The sequence below is a fragment of the Antechinus flavipes genome, chromosome 3 (assembly GCF_016432865.1).
Source record: "Antechinus flavipes isolate AdamAnt ecotype Samford, QLD, Australia chromosome 3, AdamAnt_v2, whole genome shotgun sequence".
NCBI lineage: Eukaryota > Metazoa > Chordata > Mammalia > Dasyuromorphia > Dasyuridae > Antechinus > Antechinus flavipes.
This window is the reverse complement of record NC_067400.1, coordinates 139,836,709-139,863,817: the sequence shown is the minus strand read 5'-3', so window position 1 is coordinate 139,863,817 and position 27,109 is coordinate 139,836,709.

Here is a 27,109-nt window from a genome sequence, read left to right as displayed (position 1 = left end):
AGTACTAACACTTATTTCTCTTGGCTTATTTGGAACATTTGACACCACTGAAAACCATTTCCTCCTAGATATATAATCTTTCTGAATTTTCATAAGATCAAATTATTTTAATTTGAATAAATTTGATTCAGTTGAAAAAAAATTATTAAGCACATGCTCTGAGTAAGCCATTGTACTATATTTTTAGTGGATACAGACATTCATTCCCTCTCCCCAAATAAATAAGAAAGAAAGTGGAAAAAGTCTCTGCCCACAAAGATCTTAGGTCATATTAGGGAAATAGAACATGTACATTGATAAGTAAATATAAAGATATTGTAAAGGAATAGAGAGGCATGGAATAAAAGAGAAAATAGCAATAGAGAAAATTGGGAAAATATTAATATTAAAAAGAAAATGTCGGGTGTCTTAGAAATGGAATATTATATATTAGGAAAAATGGCATTACTGAAAGGAAAATTTGATTCCTTGAGAAGCACTTTTTAGATAACTCCTATACTTATATTTTTCACTAAATTCATTATAGCCTCAATCTGAATGGAGATAGGACCTAAAGATCAAGCCTTGATCCTTTGACATTTTTGTTATTTTTATTTCTTCAAAGTGTCATAAATTCTCTATACTCTCTCTTATTCACTCTGATAATATTAACAATATGTGAGGTGGGAGAGAAAATTCTCAGAAGATGTTGGAATAGATTCCAAGCTCTCTAGATTTTTTCACATAGAAGACAAAATAGTACCTCGGGGTGAATGCAGAACAACAAAAATGAACAAGAACAAGACAAAAGAGTGGTCCTCCTGGGACAGCTAGAGAAGATCTGAAGAAAGATCCCAGGAAAGAAGTTTGGCCCCAGGAAATCTAAATACTTCCAGGTTCTCTCCACTGAAACAGAAAGCATCAAGCTCATAGATATCTGGTTTGGAATCTAGCTCTGGCCTCAGCCACAGAATATTTCACCTCCTGAACAATGTGGTAAATTCAATATTTGAGCTAGGGAAGATTGAGAGAACTTCTGTAAACAAAGAATGACAGGTTCCAGCTGTGCAGTGAGATTTGGCCCTGAGTGAGAAAGAAACAGCACATGTTTTGGTAGTACAGAAGCAGTGGGGACAGAGACACTACTGGTTGTAGGCATTATAGGAGAGTGTATAGAAGGATTCTCAAGGATAAAGAACATTTCTAGCATATTGTACAGGGGGATAGGTGGGAGACATAGCTGTGGCTTACAGGGAGTATAATGCTTGGTGCAACGCAAAGCTAATAAAGTAACAATAAGAGGGACCTGAAGTCAGAGACAACATCCTCCCATGCCTCAGGATTAGAAGTGATTAAAATAACAAATTGTTATAAATAAAAAATAAACAGGAAAAGGAAAAATAAAGAACACAAACAAATCAAAGTTATTTTGAGAATATAGAAGACTAAATTCATGTTCAGAGCAAAATACTGAAGCAAAACAACAACAACAACAACAACCCTCTCCCCCCCCCCCCAAAAAAAAAAGACAACAACAAAAAAACAAAAACTAAGTGGTTCAGTGGTTCAGTTCTGGAATCAGAGACCCTTGAGTTTAAATTTAGGCTCAGATCCCTGACATGTTCTAATTGTATAACCCTGGATAAGTTATTTAATCTTGATTGCCTTGTCATTTTTTTTTAATTACAATTGGGTGAGGGATAACTAGTAAAGTTATGAAAACAAAAAATAATGGAAAAATATAAGACAGTGTGAGAAATGTTATAAGATAAAGTACTTATCTGGAGAGCATATCAAGAAGACAAAATATAAGAGAGAGTAATTAGTTCTTTTGAAAGTTACAATAAAAGGAAAAAAAAAAAAGAATCTTGATGAAAAATACCAGAAATGATTTCTAAAAATTGTCCTGAAATGTTAGAACAATAAGAGAAAGTATAAATAGGAAAAAAAAATCTAACAATCATCAAATGAAAAAAGATTTTATAGGGGTGGGGCAGAAAGGGCTTTGTACAAACTCTTCCTGATTTTCCTCAGATCAATCCTCTGAATGGGTTTGGAATGACAGAACCCACAAATATTTGAAATGTAATAAATCTCCAGCAGAAGATATTTTGGAAGAACTTTAGGAAATGTTTGTTTCAATCTTTCTAGGGGGGGTGGGCAGAGAAGGGATAAAGGGGTGATGGGAGTGGATGTTGCAGCCAAGTGCAGGTGCCACACAGTGTTTGGAGGCCCAGGGTTGAGAACCCTGTATTTACAACTGTGTCCTGGTTCAGAAGTCAATGAATAAGTAGAATAGCTAGGGGACTTCAACACAACTATAGAAGGGAAATTGTGAGCCTTGAACCCCACCATAACACAGAACTTGGACCCTCCTACCCAACACAAGAAGGAAGCTGGGAGCAGTAATAACAGGGCACTTGAAGCTACTGTTGCCTGAAGAAGAAGCTTGAAACAATCTCCCATTTGCCATAAGAGTATACCTCAACCTTTCACATCAGCAAAAAATAAAAAAGATTTCTGACTATAGATAGATTTTATGGAAATGGGGAAGACCAGACTTCAAACTCTTGGGCATTAAAAGCAAAACATCTCCAGATGAAGCCACAAAGGCTGATATAAATTATTCTTCATCTCACAAGGCTTTCTTGGAAGAATTCACAGAGAATCTTAAAAGCTCTGGAAAAGGAAACACAGAAATTGTCTTAAGAAAACCACTCCTGAAAAATAATTTTAATGAAATAGAAAAATAAAACAACCCCCTGAAAAACAGAATTTGTGAAATGAAAAAATAAATCCAATGAATAAACCAACTCATTTAAAAGTACAATTCGCTAAATGCAAAAGGAGACCAAAAACTTATTGAAGAAAATAATTCACTAAAAATTAGAATTGAACAAATGAAAATGAATTACTCAATGAGAAATGAAGAATCAATGAAACAAAACCAAAATAATGAAAAACTAGAAGAAAATGAAAAATAACTTACCAGACAAACAACTGACATGGAAAATAGATATAGGAGAGAGGTGATCTCAGAATTATTAGACTATCTGAAAATTAGGGAGAAAAAAGATGCTAAATAATGTCTTTCAAGAAATCATCAAAGAAAACTGTCCTTATGTCCTAGAACTAGAGGATAAAATAATCATTGAAAGAATCCACCAATCACCTCCTGAAAAAGATGGCAAAATGAAAACCCCAAGGAATATTGTAACTAAAATCCAGTATTATCACAAAACTATTTTTCAATTGGTTTTTCTCTTATTTTTCCAAGGTGTTGACTCTCTCTTACATACCTCTCATTTCTTTTCACATTTTTTCCCCTTCTACATCCCTTATTTACCTTTTAAGGCCTTTTATGAGCACTTCCAAAAACATCTTTGGTCTTGAGAACAATTCATACCACTCTTTGAGATTTCTTCTTTGGACATTTTGTCCTTGCATGAGTTAGGGTTTTGGTCTTACCTATCACCATAATAGTTTTCTATGATCAAAATTCTTTTCCATTTCTTCCTCATTTTCTTTCTTTTTCTTTTTGTATCTCTTCTTTTTTAAAAAAATTTATGGTTGAGCTCTTATCCTTGAGTAAAGGGGCCATTGTTCCTTCCTGTGAACCTCCGAGCTTTGGCTTTGAGCACAAGGGATTCTTGTGCTTGCAGAGGTAGCTTTGCCTGTTCTTTCCAAGAAACAGTCTGGTTTCTTAGAGTTTTCTTTTTGAACTGGGACTGATGGTTTCCTTAGTGATCTGCTTCTCTACTGAGCTAGGATCAAGACTCTCAGTTGCTGATTTGCTGTGATTAAGAACCTTTGCCCAGAGTCTGCCTGAGCTGGGCTCACGCTCATTTTCATTACAGTGAGACTGACTTTTATTAAAATTTTTCCAATCTTATCTTGAATTGGACAGTGTTTTCATTCCATCAGATTTTGTTCAGAGGCTTGGTTTTCTGTGGTTTTCAAAAGAAAGTAGGAGACCTACTATTTAAAATCATTAGTAAGCATCATATGTAATGGGGATAAACTGGAACAATTCCCAATAAGATTAGGATTAAAACGGTCACTATCACCATTAATATTCAATATTATATTAGAAATGCTAGCTTCAGCAATAAGAGTTGAGAAAGAGATTAAAGGAATTAGAGTATATAATTAGAAAACTAAAGGATCACTCTTTACAGATGATGTGATGGTATACTTAAAGAACACCAGAGATTCTACTAAAAAACTATTAGAAATAATCCACAACTTTAGCAAAGTTGCAGGGTAAAAAATAAATTCACAAAAATCCTCAATATTTTTATACATCACCAACAAAATCCAACAGCAAGAGATACAAAGAGAAATTCCATTTAAAATAACTGTCAATAGTATAAAATATTTGGGAATCTATCTGCTAAAGGAAAGCCAGGAACTATCTGAGCAAAATTCCAAAACACTTTACACACAAAAAGTCATATCTAAACAATTGGAAAAAATATTAAGTACTTTTGGGTAGGCTGAGCAAATAAATAACCTAGAAAAAATAACATCAAAATTCATCTGGAAGAATAAAAGGTCGAGAATTTCAAGGGAAACGAAATGAACAAATGAACTCAAATGAATGTGGCCTAGTTGTACCTTATCTAAAATTATATTATAAAGCAGCAGTCACCAAAACCATTTGGTATTAGCTAAGAAATAGACTAGTTCATTACTGGAATAGGTTAGGTTCACAGGACAAAATAGTCAATAACTACAGCAATCTAATGTTTGACAAAACCAAAGATCCCGACTTTTGATATAAGAATTCACTATTTCACTAAAACTGCTGGGAAAAGTGGAAATTAATATGACAGAAATTAGGCATAGATTTACATCTAATACCGTACATCAATATAAGATCAAAATGGCTTCAAGTTTTAGGCACAAAGAACAAGATTTAATTAGATTAGAATAACATAGGATAGTTTACCTCTCAGACTTGTGGAAGGGAAATGAATTTGTGACCAAAGAAGAACTAGAGATCATTATTGATCACAAAATAGAAAATTTTGATTATATCAAATTGAAAAGCTTTTGTACAAACAAAGCTAATGCAGACAAGATTAGAAGGGAAGCAATAAATTGGGAAAACATTTTTACAGTTAAAAGTTCTGATTAAAGCCTCATTTCCAAAATATAGAGAGAATTGACTCTAATTTATAAGAAATCAAGCCATTTTTTAATTAATAAATGGTCAAAGAATATGAACAGAAAATTTTTAGAGGATGAAATTGATACTATTTCTATTCATATGAAAGAGTATTTCAAATCATTATTAATCAGAGAAATGCAAATTAAGACAACTCTGAGTAGATTGGCTAACATGACAGGGAAAGATAATGCGGAATGTTGGAGTGGATGCAGGAAAATTGGGACACTGATGCAGTGTTGGTAGAGCAGTAAATGTATCCAACCATTCTGGAGAGTAATTGGATCTATACTCAAAAAATTATCAAACTGTGCATACTCTTTGATCCAGCAGTGTTACTTATATCCTGAAGAGATATTAAAGAAGGGAAAGGGACCTGTATGTGCCAGAATGTTTGTGGCAGCCCTTTTCATAGTGTCTAGAAACTAGAAATTGAAGGGATACCCATCAATTTGAGAATGGCTGAATAAATTATGGTATATGAATGTTATGGAATTATTCTTCTAAAAGAAATAACCAACAGGATCAATACAGAAAGGTTTGGAGTGACTCACATGAACTGATGCTAAGTGAAATGAGTAGAACCAGAAGATCATTGTACACTTCAGCAACAATGCAATATGAGGATCAATTCTGATGGAAGTAAATATCTTTGGCAATGAGAAATCCAATTAAGTTCCAATTGTTTAGTGATGAACAGAACCAGCTATACCCAGAGAAAGAACAGTGGGAAGTGAATGTGTACTGTTTGCATTTTATTTTTCTTCCCAGATTATTTTTACTTTGCTAAATCCATTTTTTCTTGTGCAACTGGAAAACTGTATAAATATGTACACATATGTTGTATTTACGATATACTTTAATATGTTTAATATGTATGAGACTGCCTGCCATCTAGGGGAGGGGATGGAAGAAAGGAAGGATAAAGTTGGAACAGAAGTGATTGCAAGGGACAATGTTGAAAAATTACCTAAGCATATGTTCTGTCAATAAAAAGCTATAATTAAAAAAAAAATCATTCTACCCTAGAAATAACCATTATGGTAAAGAGAGAGCTAACAAAATGGTGGATATCTGTCCCCTAAGAAATAATGCCAGTATGCCTCTAAGGCAATTTTATTCTTATTGATTGGTAGGATCTCTCACTAAAGATTAGATAAAATTTTCTTAACCCTATTTTGAGAATGGATAATATGGCACAAAGCCAGGGTGAAAAAATAGACTTTTAACAGCTTCCCCAAACACTTTACTTCCTGCATCAGAGCAGGAGAATTTTTATAAGACCAGAAGATTCAAAGAAACAAATAAATCAATTTAATTTTTTTTTGAGATAAACTGCTCTTCAACTGGCCTAGTATTCAGTCAGAGCTGTTACAAATACATCATTCTTTCCTACTAAAAACACTACAGAGGATAGGAATAAATGGAGTTTTCCTTAAAATGATAAGTAGCATCTATCTCAAACCATTGGCAAGCATTATATACAATGAAGATAAGCTAGAGCATTCTCAAGAAGATCAAGGATGAAACAAGAACGTCTGTTATTACCATTATTATTCAATATTATACTAGAACCATTAGCCTTAGAATGAAGAAAAAGAAATTGTAGAAATTAATATAGGCAACAATGAAAGGAAACTATCATTTCTTCCATTTGATATGATGATATACTTAGAAAGTGCTAGATAATCAACTACTCAAAATAATTAACAATTTCAAGAAAGTTGTGTGTTAGAAAATAAATTCACAAAACTTATTAACATCTCTATATATTGCTAAACAAAAACCAGCAACAAGAAATAGAAAGAGAAATTCTATTCAAAATATATGAAAGCAACATAAAATATTTGGGAGTTTACCTGCCAAGACAAACCCAGATACTATATAAACAATTACAAAAAAACTTTTCACAGAAATAAAATCAGTTCTAAATAAATAGAAAAATGTCAATCAGTCATGGGTAGGATGAATGAATACAATAAATATTGTCAGTTCTACTTAAATTAATCTACTTATTCAGTGCCATACCTATTAAACTTCCAAAAGTTATTTTTAATGTGAGAAAAATAATAACAAAATATCAAAAAATCAAGAAAATTAATTTTAAAAACCATGTAAATAAAGGTGGTCTAGCTGTACCTACTTTAAAATATATATTAGAAAGAAACACACATTAAAACCATTTGGTCCTTTCTAAGTCATAGAGTGGTGTATCAGTGAAATAGGATTGGTACACATGGCACAATAATATAGTACTCTACTATTTCATAAAACCAAAACTCCAGCTTCTGAATAAGAATTCAGTATTTGACAAAAACTGCTGGAAAAATTATAGAATGATATGGAAGAAAATAGGCTTTGACCAACATCTCATACCCTAAATTTAGACATAAAGAGTTATACTATAAACAAATTAGAAGAGCAAGGAATACTTTACTAGTTGGATCTTTGCAGAAGGGAGGAATTTATGACCAAATATGAAAGAGAGAATATTATTATTATACTAAATTTGAAAGTTTTTGCAAACAAAACCAATGTAGACAAGAGTAGAAGGGAAACAGAAAGGTGGGAAATGAATTTTACAGCCAGTGTTTCTGATAAAGGCATATTTTCTCAAATATATTAAAAAACTGAGTCAAATTTATGGAATAAATGTGATTTCCCAAATGATCAAATGGTCAAAAAATATGAACAGGTAGTTTTTAGTGAAGACATTAAAGCTATCTATAGGCATGTGAAAAAAATGTTCCAAATCATTATTGATGAGAGAAATGCAAACTAAAACAACTCCTGTCTTGGGGAAGGGAAAAGGAGGGAGAAAAGATTCAAAATCAAAGTCTTACAAAAATGAGTGTTGAAATATATTTTTATATGTATATGAAAAAACAAAATGCTATTAAGTGCAAAAAGAAAAAAAGAAGAAGAAAAACTATTACAATTTATTCCTTTTGTTTAGTCGTATTTTTTCTTTCTCTTCTGAATATCCCCAAGGAAATAATATACACAATCAGAAAATGCCCCTTTAATCTGATTTTTTTAGAATATTAATGTTCTCTTGTCCAGAGTACCAATTATAATAAAATGCCCTGATATTCTTTAACAATGGAATTTCAGATACTTTATTTTGTAAGATTATATATCAATGTGGGAGGGAAAAAATTCATAAAAGTATATAAAATTGCGATAGAAAATGACTGTGAAATCCTTTTTAATTTGAAAGCCCCAACTAACATGAAAATTTGCTCAGAAAGTAAATGTAGCCCTTCAAAAAGGGAACTTAGGTAGCTGAGCAATGAACAAAATGTGAACTTTCTCTTTAAAATGAATAAAAGAAACACAGTCATTAGGCAGAAAAAAAAGTTTTCTAATATATCTTAAGAAGATAGAATTATGAAACAAATTATGAATTGTGAAGAGGTCAGAAAAGTTTGTTGAATACTCATTTTATTTCTGTGAAAGGCATTGATGTATGCATATGTGTGTTTTAATACTAGAGGAAAGGATATTTAATTTCAATCCAAGAAAGTTTAAACTGCACAAACTTCCACTTCCGAGTAGATTGGAAGCTGCTGCTCAGAAATCGAAAAATAATAACCTACTTAAGAACAAGGTATGAGATTCTGAACTCTGCAAATGCTTTCAGACACAGCTAGATTTTGTTTTCTTTATTTTACCTATACCATTCCTTTAGAAATAGCAGAAATGAATTGAGTAAGAAGAACATTGTGATAGACACAGTTAAATGAGAGTAGAATGGAATTATGGCATGAACAATGGCATGCTCACAGGTGCTTATGAGATTTTTCACCTCCTTTTTTGGTGGGCAAAATTGTTTACCTTATGATCATTTTAGCCATCAAGAATGGTTCCTATAAAGACCTAAGATCAAATTTAGGATAGCAATTATTGAAATGACAGGATGTCCTTCTATGAAATAATTATGACAGTTTTAAAATACATTGTTGCCTAATGCTATTTTTTCATAAAATGCACATTCAGTTAACATGGCATTCCTTTTTTCCTTTCAAATAAAATTGTAATGAAAATTGTGGGGAAATGTGAAAATTAGCATATAGTTTGTCCTGCTCCCAGGTCAAGAACAAAATACTAAAAGCAAAAAATATATACTAAAAGAAAAAAAAAATCAAATGATGTGGAGCCATAGGATTGGGCAGGATTTAGCAGTTTCTATATTAAAGGATGAAAGGGTTTAGAATACGATATTTTGAAAGGGAAAAGAGCTAGGATTATGACCACAAATCTTACCCAGGAAAACTGAGTATAATTTTTATTAGATAAAATGAAAATTCAGTGAAACAGAAATTTCAAACTTTTTTTTTTCCCCAAAGGCAATTCGGGCCAATGTTCACACAGCGAGGAAGCACTAAGTAGCTGAAGTCAGATTTGAACTCATGCTTTCCTGACTTCAAAGCTGTCCTGCACCCTGCACCATCTAGCTGCTCCTCAAAAATTCTACATGAAAACACAAGAGTTGAACAGAAAATTAAATTTGTTCTTTTAAGGTAGTATATTATTTTCCCAACTACACGTAAGATTGTTTTCAACTATCATCTATGAAGAACTTTGTGTTATAATTTTTTCTCTCTCCCCTCACAAGAGGGCAATTTATTGCTATTACTTTGTACACAATATGTTTCACTTTGCTTGAATTCATGAAGAATTTTTCAGGTTTTTCTGAGAGAATCCTACTCATCATTTTCCACAAAACAATAATATTCCAATATAATCACATATCTCAATTTATTCAGTCATTCCTCAAGTGATGGACATCTCTTCAGTTTTCAAATTTTTGCCCTGAGAAGAGAGCTGCTATAAATATTTTTGTATATAATGGCTCTTTTTAAAAATCTCTTTTGGGAGAAGAAAATTTAATATTCAAATATGATTTAAGAAACTGAAAAAAGTAAACAAAATTCAATAAGCTTAAACATGGGAAGATTATACTTGTAATGCTTAAGATCTTTATCATTATTTGGGCAGTTAAAAGGATATATAGAAAAGGTGCCTTGGGATAAACTATAATGTAGTGATATAAGAAAAAGAAGAAAAAGAGGATTTCACTGAGCAAAGAAGGAAGGGAGAGGTAGAATGGGATTAGTAATGTCACTTGAAAAAATACAAAAGACATAATACAGTGGGGGGAAAGATGGAAGTGGAAGTGACAGGCAATGCTGAAAAATGATTTTCATGTCAATTAACTTAAAGAGAGAATATTTATAAATCTATTTTCTCTGTAAAAATTAAGAGGGCTGGGAACCATCCCCAACCCCCCCAAAAAAGGAGAAGAAAGAAACAAAACTGTATTTGTAAAGGGAGTACTAAGAAATGAAACACTGATAAGGAAACACAGTGTGCAAAGAGAAAAGGAAATGGTAAAAAGGGGATTAAGTGAATGGAGGAAAATAGAATTTATAATAATGACAGGGAATATGAATTGGATGAACTTGTCTATAAAAGAGAAGCAGATAGCAGATAGCAGAGTGAATGAATTACCAGATTCTGTAATATGTTCCAAATAATGGCAAAAATATTATGCTTTGATACACATTCAGTCTCCATAGTTCTCTCTCCTGATTTAAAAAACATCTAAATTTTAAAATGGATAAGTAAAATATAGGCTGAAATAAATGGTTACTAGTTAAGAACATCAACTTCCTGCACCCCTAAGAAGTACATGAAATCTAAGAAAAATAAATAAATAAAGTACTTAAAAGTACTTAAGGAAATGAAGAGATTTTTAGAAAAGTTAGATATTTTAGACCTTTGAAAAATATGAATAAGAACTGAAGAAAATATATATTTTCTCAGTAGTTTCTGACACATTAAAGTTGGCTATATATTCACATATGAAAATCTCATAATCAAATGCAGAAAAGCAGAGATATCAAATGAATTTATATATTCAACAAGGATCTATGGAAAGATAGATTAAATGTTAGCCAGCAACTAAATAATCTGATCCCAATGACTGAGTGGGTAAAATAATGAATATTAGAAGCAATCAATAACTTTATTAAAGAGAATGACATCAATGAGACACCATACCAAAATTTATGAGATGCAGCTAAAACAGTACTCGAGGGAAAATATATGCATGCACATACTTGTGTGTTTTTGTGTGTATACAAACATACATGCATGTATGTGTATTCATATGTACACAAATATATATGTATGTGCACATATCTACAAAATATGTCTGTATTTACATAAATACACATATACATACATGTGTGTATGTGTGTATGAATCCTAAATTAGTAGAAGAGGAATACCCTCATCTTAAAAGAACTGGACAAGCCATTAATGAATTCCTTAAGGAAAAGATGCACAGGATCAGATGGATTCAAAAGTGAATTCAAACAAACATTTATAGAACAATTAATTCAAGTAACATTAATTCAAGGGAAATAAATTCCCAATTAAAGTAAATTTTCAAGTAACAAATTTTTTTTTTAATTTTTATTTAATAATTACTTTATATTGACAGAATCCATGCCAGGGTAATTTTTTTTACAACATTATCCCTTGCACTCATTTCTGTTCTGATTTTTCCCCTCCCTCCCTCCACCCCCTCCCCTAGATGGCAAGCAGTCCTATATATGTTGGATATGTTGCAGTATATCCTAGATACAATATATGTTTGCAGAACTGAACAGTTCTCTTGTTGCACAGGGAGAATTGGATTCAGAAGGTATAAATAACCCGGGAAAAAAAACCAAAAATGCAGATAGTTCACATTTGTTTCCCAGTGTTCTCTCTTTGGGTGTAGCTGCTTCTGTCCATCATTTATCCATTGAAACTCAGGTCTCTTTGTCAAAGAAATTCACTTCCATCAAAATATGTCCTCATACAATATCGTTGTCGAAGTGTATAATGATCTCCTGGTTCTGCTCATTTCACTTAGCATCAGTTCATGTAAGTCTCGCCAGTCCTCTCTGTATTCATCCTGCTGGTTGTTCCTTACAGAACAATAATATTCCATAACATTCATATACCACAATTTACCCAGCCATTCTCCAATTGATGGGTATCCATTCATTTTGCAGTTTCTAGCCACTACAAACAGGGCTCCCACAAAGATTTTGGCACATCCAGGTCCCTTTCCCTTCTTTAGTATCTCTTTGGGGTATAAACCCAGTAGTAGCACTGCTGGATCATAGGGTATGCACAGTTTGATAATTTCTTGGGCATAATTCCAGATTGCTCTCCAGAATGGTTGGATTCGTTCACAACTCCACCAAGAATGCATCAGTGTCCCAGTTTTCCCGCATCCCCTCCAACATTCATCATTATTTTTTCCTGTCATCTTAGCAATCTGACAGGTGTGTAGTGGTATCTCAGAGTTGTCTTAATTTGCATTTCTCTGATCAATAATGATTTGGAACACTTTCATATGAGTGGTAATAGTTTCAATTTCATCCTCTGAAAATTGTCTGTTCATATCCTTTGACCATTTATCAATTGGAGAATGGCTTGATTTCTTATAAATTTGAGGCAGTTCTCTATATATTTTGGAAATGAGGCCTTTATCAGAACCTTTAACTGTGAAGATGTTTTCCCAGTTTGTTGCTTCCCTTCTAATCTTGTTTGCATTAGTTTTGTTTGTACAAAGGCTTTTTAATTTGAAGTAATCAAATTTTTCTATTTTGTGATCAGTAATGGTCTCTAGTTCATCTTTGGTCACAAATTTCTTTCTCCTCCACAAGTCTGAGAGATAAACCATCCTGTGTTCCTCTAATTTATTTATAATCTCGTTCTTTATGCCTAGGTCGTGGACCCATTTTGATCTTATCTTGGTATATGGTGTTAAGTGTGGGTCCATGCCTATTTTCTGCCATACTAATTTCCAATCATCCCAGCAGTTTTTATCAAATAATGAATTCTTATCCCAGAAGTTAGGGGCTTTGGGTTTGTCAAACACTAGATTGCTATAGTTGACTATTCTGTCTTGTGAACCTAACCTTTTCCACTGATCCACTAATCTATTTCTTAGCCAATACCAAATGGTTTTGGTGACTGCTGCTTTATAATATAATTTTAGATCAGGTACAGCTAGGCCACCTTCATTTGATTTTTTTTTTCATTAATTCCCTTGAGATTCTCGACTTTTTATTGTTCCATATGAATTTTGTTGTTATTTTTTCTAGATCATTAAAATATTTTCTTGGAAGTCTGATTAGTATAGCACTAAATAAATAGATTAGTTAAGGGAGTATTGTCATCTTTATTATGTTCGCTCGGCCTATCCAAGAGCACTTAATATTTTTCCAATTATTTAAGTCTGACTTTATTTGTGTGGAGATTTTTTTATAATTTTGCTCATATAATTCCTGACTATCCTTTGGTAGATAGATTCCCAAATATTTTATGGTATCAACAGTTATTCTGAATGGAATTTCTCTTTGTATCTCTTGTTGTTGGGTTTTGTTGGTGATGTATAAAAATGCTGAGGATTTATGGGGATTTATTTTGTAGCCAGCTACTTTGCTAAAATTATGAATTATTTCTAATAGCTTTTTAGTAGAATCTCTGGGGTTCTCTAGGTATACCATCATATCATCTGCAAAGAGTGATAGTTTGGTTTCTTCATTGCCTACTCTAATTCCTTTAATATCTTTCTCGACTTTTATTGCCAACGCTAGTATTTCTAATACGATATTAAATACTAATGGTGATAGTGGGCAACCTTGCTTGACTCCAGATCTTACTGGGAAAGGTTCCAGTTTTTCCCCATTGCATATGATGCTTACTGATGGTTTTAAATATATGCTCCTGACTATTTTAAGGAAAAGACCACTTATTCCTATGCTCTCAAGTGTTTTTATTAGGAATGGCTGTTGCATTTTATCAAATGCTTTTTCTGCATCTATTGAGATGATCATATGGTTTTTGTTTGTTTGGTTATTGATATAGTCAATTATGCTAATAGTTTTCCTAATATTGAACCAGCCCTGCATTCCTGGTATAAATCCTACTTGGTCATAGTGTATTATCCTGGGGATGATTTTCTGTAATCTTTTTGCTAATATTTTATTTAAGATTTTAGCATCAATATTCATTAGGGAGATTGGTCTATAATTTTCTTTCTCTGTTTTAAGCCTACCTGGTTTAGGTATCAGTGCCATGTCTGTGTCATAAAAGGAGTTTGGTAAGACTCCTTCAATCCCTATTTTTTCAAATAGTTTATTTAGCATTGGAGTTAATTGTTCTTTAAATGTTTGGTAGAATTCACATGTGAATCCATCTGGTCCTGGGGATTTTTTCTTAGGGAGTTGATTGATAGTTTGTTCTATTTCTTTTTCTGAGATGGGACTGTTTAGGATATTTACTTCTTCCTCTGTTAGTTTGTGCAAGCTATATTTTTGGAGGTATTTTTCTATTTCATTTAAGTTGTCGAATTTATTGGCATAAAGTTGGGCAAAGTAACTCCTAATTATTGTTCTAATTTCCTCTTCATTAGTGGCAAGTTCTCCCTTTTCATTTTTAAGACGAACAATTTGATTTTCCTCTTTCCTTTTTTTAATCAGATTTACTAAGGATTTGTCTATTTTGTTGGTTTTTTCATAGAACCAACTCTTAGTTTTATTAATTAATTCAATAGTTTTTTTACTTTCAATTTTATTGATCTCTCCTTTTATTTTTAGAATTTCAATGTTGGAATCCTTACTAACTGCTAAGTAATTAGAGTTGATCTAATCTTACAAGAAGTTGTTTTGGCCAGAACCTGAAACAAGGTACTAAGTAGAACTAATCAAGACAAGGCTTGTGTTCCCACCTTTACTCATTGGACTCCACAAGTATGCTAGCTTCACAAAGTACACTTTCTAACTTCAAGAGAGTTCACACCTCCCTTAAAGTCATTGGGCCAGAGAGCACTATGGGAGAAAACCCATAATCCCATTCTCTCAGAAGAGGCAGATAAAAAGCCAGCGATGAAGGATCTATGGCAGAATACATTTTTTCCTCTTGGCTGGCTGATCGCACTAGACTCGAGAGAAACGACTCTGCTGCAGAGAACACTTTTGACGGACTTCAGTGGAGCTACGCCAGAAGCCCTCTCTCCGTGGCAAATTGGTGGCTGGGCCCCCCAGAAGGAGATAAGAGAGATCTTCCATCTCTGTTGGAGGCAGAAGAAGGCAGAGGCAGAGGCTGAAGGACAGAACCTTTGGATTTGGAGACATCCAAAGGGCTCTAAGCCTCTAAACCGGCTGTCCTCTGAGAACAAACTCCAACATTTTGAACTCCTAACATTTAGCGCCCAACGTGGGGCTGTTCTTCATACCCTGTGGCAAAACCGTCCATTCATATCTTTTATAAGGCTCAGCTAAATTGACACTGGGCACCGAAAAGGCAAATCTCTTCATATCCTCCTTATCCAGAGGAATGGAATAGAAACAATCATTGATGTCTATAACCCAAAGAGGCCATTCTCTAGGAAGCTGAGTAGGAGATGGAAGTCCAGGCTGAAGAGTTCCCATAGTTTCCATCTGTTCGTTCACTTTTCTTAAATCAGTGAGCATCCTCCATTTTCCCGATTTCTTTTTTACAACGAACACTGGTGAATTCCAAGGACTTAGAGAAGGTTGTAAATGCCCTTGTTCAAGCTGCTCCTGTACTATATCTAATAAGGCCTGCATTTTATCGCTACTTAAGGGCCACTGTTCTATCCACACTGGTGTATCAGTTTTCCATTGGATAGGAATAGGTGAAAGTGTTGGCAGGCCTTCAACAGCAGCCCTGCTTAAAAAACCGAAGTACTCATTTTTAACCCCAATTGTTGTAAAACGTCTCTTCCCCACAGATTGATGGGGATTTTTTCAACTATAAAAGGAGTAAAAACTCCTGTTTTGCCTTCAAAAGTCCATCTCATAGGGGCAGCACTAACTTCAGCTGCTATTGATCCTCCTACTCCAGACATATAGGTATCTGCTTTAATCTTTGGCCAGTGACTGGGCCAACTGGCACCTCTAATAACTGTACGATCCGCACCTGTGTCTACCAATCCTTCCAATGGTAGGCCATTTATATAGATAGTGAGCATAGGTCGGTCAGCCGTTACTGCTGCTGTCCAGTATATTTCTGGTTTTTGTGGTCTGGAGTCAGAACCTGGGTGACTATCACGAGGCTGCTTATTAGGATCCTGTATGAGTAACCCTGATGCTACTACGTCTCCTGGGTGATAAGTCACACATTGACTACCTGTATTAGTGACTGGGATATTATCTACACATTCCCCAGTTTCCCACATCAGTGTGTGGATGGACACTGTTTTGTACATACAAGAAGGTGAAATGGTCAAGCCTACTGTGCCTGGAGGTAAGGGATCCATAGGCTGGAGAGGAACAGATTTCACCTCTCCAGGGGGTATCTCAGTTGTCCCAGCTGCATACAGCTCTATTCTCCCCAATTGTAATTCCCTTCTGCCATCAGGTTGCTTCCTGGCTGGTTGACTGTGTAATCCCCTTCTCCCATCATATGGCTTTCTGGTTGATTGGTCATGTCTGGGTACTGGACTTCTAGGCACTCTCTGGGTGCACCATTGGCTGCCATCATGCCCCAAGTGTTTTTTGCCTTGGGCCCTGGGCTGGGCCCCTCATCCCGTTTCCCTGAATCTGTCTGCATTCTGAGGCCCAATGGAAGCCTCTGTTGCATTTTGGACATGGGGTTTGGGGTCTTGTTCTCCCACCTTGTCTTCCCATTCTATCTCTATACCAACATTGAGCTTTCAGATGTCCTACTTTTCCACACTGAAAGCATCTACGAGTCTCTCTGGAAGTCCCTTGCCAAGAGGGATTCTGTCTTCTCATGTTTGGATTTGGGGAAGTCTGCATCATAGCCTGGCTATAAAAGGCACCTGTGTCCACTGTGGCACAGCGTCTTATGAGTTCCTCTAAAGGAGCATCCTTGCACAGTCCTAGTATAATTCTTCTGCAAACCTCATTAGCATTTTCCTTAGCAAGTTGCCTTATCAAGATGTCTGTTATTGCATTTTCTCCATTTGTTCTTATGATAGCTGTCTGCAAGCGTCCCACAAAGTCAGCGAAGGGTTCATTTGGCCCTTGTGTTATTTTTGTGAAGGCCCCCCCTTTGTCGTCTTTATTGTGAAGAGAAGCCCACGCTTTGATAGCATTATTAGCAATTTGCTGATATGCTGCTACAGAATAACCAATTTGTGCTGCAACATCTGCATAAGGACCTGTACCTGTTAGTAGGTCACAGGTGATTGCAGTATGAACTCCACTTTGAATATTTTGTTGGGCTTGTATCCTACAGAGCTCACTATATTCAGAAAGCCACAAGTAGTTCTGTCCAGGTTCTAGGCATATTTTTGCTATCGATTTCCAGTCATTAGGGGTCAAGATTTCAAAAGACAAATTTTGCAATAGCATCTTAACATAAGCTGATGTAGCCCCATAAAGAGTGCAAGCTTTTTTCAGGTCTTTGAGGATTTCTATATCAAAAGGTGAGTATCTTCTACTTTCTTGACCTGAAGAATTAAACTGTTGAATTACAGGAAAAATGTGGTGTTGAAATTCTAATACATTTTTCCCTTCTTCTCTGGCCTTAATTAGTCCCTTTTGTAATCTACTCAAAGGAGCAGCTGGATGCTGGGGGGGAGGTGCTGGATGCCGGGGGGGAGGTGCTGGATGCTGGGGAGGAGGTGCTGGATGCTGGGGGGAAGGTGCTAGATGCTGGGGGGGAGGTGCTGGTGCTGTCACTGCTTCCCCCACTACCCCTCCTCCCTCCATCCCGGAGGGTGGAGTTGATGGAGGAGAGTCAATTACCTGCTCCTCAGGTGGGGCTGAGGCTGCCTCAGATTCACCCCACCCTTGAGCCTCACTTAAGTCTCCCTGCCCTGTGGGGATATGGCCATTAATCTGTTCTTTGTCTTCCTCCTTTATCTCAGGCTTCCCCCTTTGGATATCCTGGTATTTTAAGGCCATCTGTATTGTATTGTATAAATAGAACACTGCAATGGAAACTGAACGAGGACCGTTTTCATTGTTATATGCAGACATCTGTTGACCAACCAATGCCCAGTTTTTTAGAGAGATTTGCTTTTCCTCTAAGAACCAAGGGAGGTGCGTTTTAATGTAGCCAGAAGTCTAGCTGTCTGTCCCCAAGTTACAAGTAGCCCTTGATCTTCTATCAGCTTAAGCAGGCTTTCTATAGCACCACTCTTGGGTGGGTCTGGGGTTGGGGTGGGGATGGAGAATCTTTACCTAGGATCTGTCCCATTTCAGCCAAAAAAGGTTGTACTCACTCAGTTCCTGGTCACTGGAGACTTCTTCAGTGAAAGTAGGGTCCTTGGTTCCCACGCTTGGGCGCCAAATGTTAGGAGTTCAAAATGTTGGAGTTTGTTCTCAGAGGACAGCCGGTTTAGAGGCTTAGAGCCCTTCGGATGTCTCCAAATCCAAAGGTTCTGTCCTTCAGCCTCTGCCTCTGCCTTCTTCTGCCTCCAACAGAGATGGAAGATCTCTCTTATCTCCTTCTGGGGGGCCCAGCCACCAATTTGCCGCGGAGAGAGGGCTTCTGGCGTAGCTCCACTGAAGTCCGTCAAAAGTGTTCTCTGCAGCAGAGTCGTTTCTCTCGAGTCTAGCGCGATCAGCCAGCCAAGAGGAAAAAATGTATTCTGCCATAGATCCTTCATCGCTGGCTTTTTATCTGCCTCTTCTGAGAGAATGGGATTATCAGTTTTCTCCCATAGTGCTCTCTGGCCCAATGACTTTAAGGGAGGTGTGAACTCTCTTGAAGTTAGAAAGTGTACTTTGTGAAGCTAGCATACTTGTGGAGTCCAATGAGTAAAGGTGGGAACACAAGCCTTGTCTTGATTAGTTCTACTTAGTACCTTGTTTCAGGTTCTGGCCAAAACAACTTCTTGTAAGATTAGATCAACTCTAATTACTTAGCAGTTAGTAAGGATTCCAACATTTCAAGTTTAGTGTTTGACTGGGGGTTTTTAATTTGTTCCTTTTCTAGCATTTTTAGTTGCAAGCCCAATTCATTTAGCTTCTCTTTCTCTATTTTATACAAATAGGCCTCTAGAGATATGAAATTTCCCCTTATTACCGCTTTGGCTGCATCCCATACATTTTGGTGTGATGTCTCATTGTTATCGTTTTCTTGAGTGAAGTTATTAATTATGTCTAAGATTTGCTGTTTCACCCAATCATTCTTTAGTATGAGATTATTTAGTTTCCAATTATTTTTTGGTCTACTTCCCCCTGGCTTTTTGTTGAATGTAATTTTCATTGCATCGTGGTCTGAGAAGGATGCATTTACTATTTCTGCCTTACTGCATTTGAGTTTGAGGTTTTTATGTCCTAATATATGATCAATTTTTGTATAGGTTCCATGAACTGCTGAAAAGAAAGTGTATTCCTTTCTGTCTCCATTACATTTTCTCCAGAGATCTATCATATCTAACTTTTCTAGTATTCTATTTACCTCTTTGACTTCTTTCTTATTTATTTTGTGGTTTGATTTATCTAATTCTGAGAGTGCAAGGTTAAGATCTCCCACTATTATAGTTTAACTGTCTATTTCTTCTTGCAGCTCTCTTAATTTCTCTTTTAATAATTTAGATGCTACCCCACTTGGTGCATATATGTTTAATATAGATAGTGCTTCATTATCCATGCTACCCTTTAGCAAGATATAGTGCCCTTCCTTATCTCTTTTAATTAGATCAATTTTTGCTTTAGCTTGATCTGAGATCAGGATGGCTACCCCTGCTTTTTTGACTTCACCTGAAGCGTAGTAGATTTTGCTCCAACCTTTTACCTTTAACCTGCATGTATCTTCCCACTTCAGGTGTGTTTCCTGTAAACAACATATTGTAGGATTCTGGCTTTTAATCCATTCTGCTAACCGCTTCCTTTTTATGGGGGAGTTTATCCCATTCACATTTATGGTTAGAATGACCAATTCTGTATTACTTGCCATCTTGTTAACCCCGGTTTATGCTTTTCTCCCTTCTTTCCCCTTTACCCCCCTTCCCAGTATTAAGCTTGTGAGCACCACTTGCTTCTCACAGCCTTCCCTTTTTAGTATCCCTCCCCCCACCTTAGAGTTCCTCCCCTTATCTTACCCCTTTCCCTCCCAGTTTCCGTATTCCCTTCCGCTTAGCTTATTCCTTCCCTTTTCACTTTTCCCTTCTCACTTTTCAATGAGGTGGGAGAAGTTTCACCATAGATTGAATATGTCTTAAGATCCCCCTCCATTCTTTCTCTCAGATATAATAGGTTTCATATGCCTCTTCATGAGATGTACTACCCCCACTTTACCCTTTTTCTGGTACAATGTCCTTTCCACATCAGTTTCTAGAACAAGGTATACATGTATTCTTTATACATCTTTATAGCCAAAATATAGTTCCCGAGATTAATCTTTACATTTTTAGATTTCTCTTGAGTTCTATATTTGTAGATCAAACTTTTTGTTAAGTTCTGGCTTTTTCATCAAAAATAAGTGAAATTCGCTTACTTCATTGAATGTCCATCTTCTTCCCTGGAAAAACAGATGCTCATTCTAGCTGGGTAAGTTATTTTTGGTTGCATACCAAGTTCCTTAGCCTTTTGGAATATCATATTCCAGGCCCTTCGATCCTTTAATGTGGATTCTGCCAGATCCTGGGTGATCCTTATTGTGGCTCCTTGATAATTGAATTGGGTTTTTCTAGTCACTTGCAATATTTTTCCTTCGTCTGAGGGTTCTGGCATTTGGCCACTATATTCCTTGGTGTTTTGATTTTAGGATCACTTTCAGTGGGTGATCGATGAATCCTTTCAATGTTTATTTTTTCCTCTGTTCCTATGACTTCTGGGCAGTTCTCTTTGATAATTTCCTGGAAAATAGTTTTTCTGGGAGTCCAATGATTCTCAGATTGTCTCTCCTGGATCTGTTTTCCAGGTCTGTAGTCTTCCCCAGAAGGTATTTTAAATTCTTTTCCATTGTTTGATTTTTTTGGATTTGCTTGACTGATTCTTCTTGTCTCCTCGAGTCATTCAATTCCAATTGTTCAATTCTGATTTTCAGTGAAGTATTTTCTTCACTCACTTTTTTAAAATCTTTTTCTAATTGCCCCATTGAGTTCTTTTGTTCTGTGGAATTTTTTTCCATTTGGCCAATTTTGTTTTCCAGTTCACCAATCCTATTTTTCAAGGATTTTACTTCTTTATCCACTCTCTCTTTAACTGACTTCTCCAGGCTCTTTTGCCAAGCCTCCCTCTCCTTTTCCCATTTTTCTTCTAGCTCCCTTGTGAGAGCCTTTTTAATTACTTCTATGAGGTTCATCTGTGCTGAGGAACAGATGATCTCCTCCTTTGGGGATTCACCTGGAGACTGTCTGTTTTTAGTCTCCTCAGGATTTAGAATCTGCTCTCTATCTGTATAGAAGCTGTCAAGGGTTAAAGTCCTCTTCAGTTTCTTGCTCATTCTGTCTAATAATCAAAGACAAACTAGCAAAGAAAAACAGAAAAAATTGGAGTCTTTCTTTGGGGGAGGGGCTGGGTGGTGTTACTGAGCTTCCTCTACAGACTGTGGGAAGGGGTGGGGCAGCAGTGAGGCACTAGCAGGACTGTCCTGCGCCTGCGCTCTGAGATCCCAGAGCGTGCTGAGTCACTGTGGGGGGGGGGGGGGAGGGGGCGGCCAGGTCCCAAAAGACTCCAGCTGTTTGGGGTTGTATTCTTCAACCCTGGTGTTTTTAGCTTCTCTGCTGGGCTGCTGACTTGCTGCCGGAGCAAAGTATCCAAACCTCTAGCGAAGCTCTCCCTGCAGAGACGTTTGCGATCACTCCCCACCCCCTCTCCAGTCTGCTCCCGTGCTCTCACTGCCGCTGCCCACCGCCTGTGCCCAATCTAAAACCGTCCCAGCCCTCTAGTAATGACAGACCTTTCTTGGCGAATCTCAAGGATGGCTTCTCTTGGTAACTATTTGTGGGTTTTTTTTTTTTTTTTCAGTCAAGCATTAATTCAGAGGCTTGTAATGAAATGGATAGTGACAGAAAGCATGGAGCTTACACAGCTGTGTGCCTCCTCTCTGCCATCTTCCAAGTAACAAAAATTAAAAAAAAAAGTTTTTGCCAAAAGAAAATCTATGCAAATAAGATTAGAAGGAAAACAGAAAGCTGGCATTTTTTATCCCTACCAAATTTCTCTTACAAAGCACTCATTTCTCAAATATAAACAGAGAGCTTAAATTTATAAGAATATAAGTCATTCCTCAATTTAAAAATAATAAAATGATATAAAGTGACCTGAGACAATTATGTGGAACTTATGAAGAAAAGGTATTTTCACTTCCAGAGAAAGAGCTGCTATAATCTCAATGCAGATAAGAGTATTTTCCATTTTTTGGTGGTATTCATAATTTTGTGTGAAATTCATTCTGATATACCAAAAAGAACTTATTATAGAAGAATGATGAGGAATTTGGCAGGGATATGATCCCTTCATATTAGTATGTAAGAGAGTAAAAGGAATGACTGGAAACAGAATATTTAATTTAGATGTGTTTTTAGATGTGAAACTTATGTTGGACACCATAGCTAAATTTGCTGTGGTAATTAAGTGTTTAGTCTGCAAATGATAGAACCAAACATGTTAATTCCACATTTGTGATTGACACATACATTTTATTAAACTAATTATACTTTGGTTTTTACTCTTAAATTAGGTGATAATACATTAGTAGCAAATTAATATGTGCCTTAAATATATGAATTTTGTAAAATGTTTTCAATTTATTTTAATTTTCTATCTTAATTTAAATGCAGCTTTGCACACTTATTATGTTAGCTTGGGCAATTCATTTAATCTATAATTGCCCCAGTTTTCTAATCTGTAAAATGGGGATAATATTAGCATGTTTAATTGATTGATATAAAAATTACAAAGTGCTAAGTACAATGCCTGGCAGATCAAAAATGTTACACCTTGAGCTATTATTATATAATTCTATGCATTGACATACCGTGTTTCCCTGATAATAAGACACTGTCTTATTATTTTTTTTGGACAGAAAAACACCAGAGGGCTTATTATCAGGGGAGGGCTTATTTTAATGGACATTGACAGCAATTTTAATAAACAGGTAAATGTGAACACAAAAAAATTACCTTTATTCAATAATGATCATGTCTCTCCTCCACGGCACTGCTCTCAATGGCACCAGCAAGCAAATCACTGGGGAAAAACAGGATGATGCGCTTATTGCTGCAGCTCATGCAGCTCGGAGTGCGGCATGCATTTCACACGGGGGTGGGGAGGGGGGGACGGTGCATACAGAGGATACAGTAATGTAACGTGTAGTGCAGGGGATCACCTTCACTACAGTAGCAATCTCAATAGGGCTTATTTTCGGGATAGGGCTTATTACCAGGGAAACACGGTAGTATGTAGTGAACCAAATAGTTTTTTTTTTTTTAATGAATTTATATTGATACCCAAGACAAGTGAGCCAATGCCCTCACTGAATTAATTTTACTACATGCCTGAATGAGCTGCAAAGAAGTTGTATCACACTGATCTATATAGAATGTCTTTCCAGACTGCATGAATTTTCTTTTTATTAATATCGACTTCTAGACAAGTAAATTAATGGAGTAATGAGGACTTAGTATAGAATATCTGGAATTCAACAAATTTGACTAATTTTTTGACTAAATTTTTCTCAATTATCTTTAGATATGAATTTTTGTTGTATTATAAGAATGAAAATTTGGAACTGGATAAATTTCTGAATTAAAGGAATAATATAAACAATAATAACAATCTAAAAAAAAAGCCAAAACAATAATAACAATCTAAAAAAAAAGCGTAAGAAACTATAATTTTTAACCCTATCCTAGTCAATATTTTCATCAATGCTTTAGATAAATGCTCACTTGCACTAATAACAAAATTTGCAGTTGCCACAAATCTGAAAAGAAAACATAACATACTGAGAAGATATAAACATATATGCATATGTTAAAACACATACTCATACAGGTCAAATTCAATAAGATTTAATATAATAGAGCCAAATGTAAAGACATTTTCTTTTATTTAGATTGGTTAAATTTTAGATTGACAGATTTAGAATGACACAAATCTATTAAAAATTCATATAATATCAATTTTAATGTATTTCAATCTCAGTAAGGGTTAATAGTATGATATAACCAAACCAAATAAAACAAACCAAATGAAAGCAAAATCAAGTATTTGTTTTGTTTTGTTTTACTTTGAGCCTTATAACTTCACTTTATTTTAATTTATTTGTATGCTAATTCAAAGCTTGCTAGGGACTTTACAAATATATCATATATGGGAGATATAGTCTATGTGAAAAAAAAAACACATTTTTTTGACATTTTAAAGCAATATTATGCAGAAAAAAGTATATCACACATACACAAATACACACTTTCAGTTGCATATTGAAATCTATTACCCTTTAGGAAAACAGGGTGGAAAAGGGAAAATAAAAATGGAGGAGATAATAAAAGGAATGGCAGGTTAAGAAAGGCAGTATTTAGAAACAACAATGATTTTTGAGGAAGGGCACAAGAAAAAGAGAAAAAATAAACAAAAAGAGATGCAGGGAAATAAAATCAATAGATATATCTCTTAATTTGAACGTCATAAATTCTCTTATAAAGCACATAATAAAATGTATTAGAAACTATAGTTCAGAAGTCAGGAGGATCTGAGTTTCAATCTGGCCTCAGACAATACTTCCCAGCTGTGTGACCTTGGGCAAGTCACTGAATCCCAATTGCCTCAGCAAAAACAAAAACAAAAACAAAAAAGAAACCAAAACCAAAACCAAACCAAACCAAGCCAAAACAAAATAAAACAAAAAAATCTATAATTCAGTAACCGATTATTTATAAAGGACACTTTTGAGTAATAGACACATACAAATTTAAAATAAAGATATGCAGGAATGTAATATGCTTCACCTAAAGAAAAAAAAAAATGAGAGTCAATTATTGTGATCTCAGACAAGGATAAAGTCAAAGTAGACAATTAAAAGAAATAATCAAGGAAAGTTTATTTTGATAAAAGTAATATTTTTGATAAAAGTAAGTAATATTACATAATAATGTAATATTAAAATGTTTGTAGCTAGTTTCTCTGATAAATCTCAAGTTCTTAAATATATAGAAAATCAAGTTAATAAAAATATGTCTCATTTTCCCCTTGATAAGTAATCCAAGGATATAAAATGGGTGGTTTTTAAAAGAAGAAATCAATGCTATCTATATTCTGTGAGACCTCTAACCCAAGCAGAAAAGACAAATTATTAGCTCAAACCCCATCACAACAGGTGGGATTAGGCCAGGGCAAACCTGCACAATGGAAAACTGTCAGCACTGTCCGCTGAAGCACAGAGAGGCAGTGAATGGCTCCTGTTCCCTTGCAAAAGAAACTTGGGGAAATTTCCCCTGGATCTTAGGAGCAAAGCTCAACTTTAAAAAAATGAACAAAAAAGGAAAAAAAAAATTGGCCTGATCATAGAAAGCTACTATGGATATAGGGACAATCAGAATATAAACTCAGATAAGGACAGCAATTGCCATTTTTTTTACATGTATCTACCTATAAAGTCTCAAAGATGAATATGAATTGCTTTCAAGCTCAAAAAGTTCTCTTTAACAGTTCAAAAAGAATTTTTTTTAAATCAAATAAGAGAGAAGAACAATTGAGGAAAGAAATTAGAACTATGCAGGAGAATTATGAAAAAAAATCAACAATTTGAAAAAGGAAGCACAAACATTGACTAAACAAAACAAAACAACAACAAAAAAGTAAGATTGGACAAATGGAAAAGGAGGCAAAAAAGTTAACAAAAGAAAATAATTCATTAAATTTAGAATTGCATTAGATAAACGAGTTACTTTATGAGACATCAAGAATCAGGTAAACATTTTTTAAAATAAAAAATAAGAAAACACATTTTTCTTTTTTTCCTGAGAAATAAATCCATAAATTTAATAATTGTAAGACTAACTGAAAATTATGATTAAAAAAAATGAAGCTGAAATATTTTAGGAGGAAAGATGGCCATTCAATAAAATAGGTGATTTTCAGTCATTTCTGGTGAAAAGGCCAGAACTGAGTAGAAAACTAAATCTTCAAAAACAAAACTCAAGAGAAGAATAAAAACATAAATAGTAAACACGTTAAACTGTTTACATCTCTATATGGAAATATGTTAATTGTAACTGTAGAGAACTGTATGTTTGTTAGGGCAGTTAGAAGAGCTATACTTAGAGAATGTAGGCAAAATTTGAATTTAATGGGATGACAAGAGAATGTAGGCAAAATTTGAATTTAATGGAATGACATTAAAAAAGGAAATTAATGGTTGGGAAAAGGAAAAGGGAGGTAAAATGTGACAAATTACATTACATGATGACACATAAAACACCTATTACAATAGAGAGAAGGGAGGGGGTTACATATTGTTTGAACTGTAACTTCATTGTATTTGGCTCAAAAAGGGAATAACATATAAAGCTCATTACATATAGAAGTTACTCTTCTATAGAAAAGTAGAAGGAAGAGGAAAAAGGAAAGAGAGAAGACTGATAGATGGAAGGGCAGAAAGCCAGGGATAGAATGTAGAGCAAATTGAGAGAAGTGAGTGTCAGAAGCAAAACATTGACAAGGAGGGAAAGGCTGAATGGAGAGAGAAACATTTAAGTGAAGGAAAATAGGAGAGAGGGAAATACAGAGCTACTAATCATAATTGTGAATGTGAATGGTACAAACTCTCCCATAAAACAGAAGCAGATAGTAGAGTGGATTAAAAGACAGAATCATACAATATGTAGTTTTATAAGAAATACATTTGAAGCAGAGGGATATATACAGAATAAAGGTAAGAGGCTGGAGAAAAAAATATTGCACTTTAGTTGACCTAAAAAAATTGCAGGAGTACCTA